The following is a 974-nucleotide window of genomic DNA, read 5'->3' as shown; positions in this document are numbered from 1 at the left end:
AAGTAGCATGAAACTCTAATGAAAAACTAATTTTATATCACTTCGGGTTGATTGATTGGAATTGGCCTAAAGCAGAAATAAAAATTTTAATGCCCAGGGATCGTATTCGCAGCACGTTCCACCCCACTAAGCAGATAAAAGCGACCCTTCCAATTTCATCCCTGATTTGCATAACATTTAATTCCGAAGCCCGCACATTCAACAGAACGATTTTGGGGCACACGCAGATCAGTTCTGAGTCCCGTGTGCCGAGTATAATGTACATCTGTCGGATAGCGGAGCCTGGGGAAGACATGAACAGGTGCCGAGAACGCGTGCCGAAGAAGTTGAAGACACCTGATACCTTGGGGGTGTTAAGAGGGGTTATTAATTCGGCGTCAGTTGATTAACAGCTTCAGTACAACTACCATTTGCCTTTGGGGTGGATGTGTGATTAAATTAAATTTGTGAGAATGAGCTGGTGGTGATAATTAAAACTTGATCAGAACTCGGTTAAGTCGCACGGTTAGCCCCTAATTGAGGCTAATTATTTAAGTTTGCAAAGTGTTGAAAGTCACGTGGTCGCGTCCATAACTTTCGTGCGAGTCGCGCATTTCCTAGTTCGCTCTTCCGCATATTAACGAAGGCTTCAGCGGGTGCAAGTAATTTAATTCACTAAACCGAATTAAACAACGGAGTGACACGTCGGAGGCCCCTTTTAATCAACTACCAACCCTCATCACTGAACCCCAGGGAGTCTGGCCTTCTGTTTTGTTCCGGGATATTTGCGCCGCCCTGCACGATTTGCCCATTTGGGGTCCGATGACTTGAGGGGGCGCTTTGAGGTTGCATGTTCTCAATAATAAATAATAACTCATCTATACAGTACGGCATTTTCCCCAGCTAATCTACGTGGTAAGTACTCAGATAGATTAAAGATGCAGAGGTGTTTTGCCAACAAGCGTTTCCGTAGATGGATCTTGAGCTCTGCATGT

The sequence above is a fragment of the Dendroctonus ponderosae genome, unplaced genomic scaffold, assembly GCF_020466585.1.
Source record: "Dendroctonus ponderosae isolate FM_Combo_2020 unplaced genomic scaffold, Dpon_F_20191213v2 Dpon_F_20191213_2, whole genome shotgun sequence".
Classification (NCBI taxonomy): Eukaryota; Metazoa; Arthropoda; class Insecta; order Coleoptera; family Curculionidae; genus Dendroctonus; species Dendroctonus ponderosae.
The sequence above is the reverse complement of the archived record's forward strand: the minus strand, read 5'-3'. Positions refer to the sequence as shown.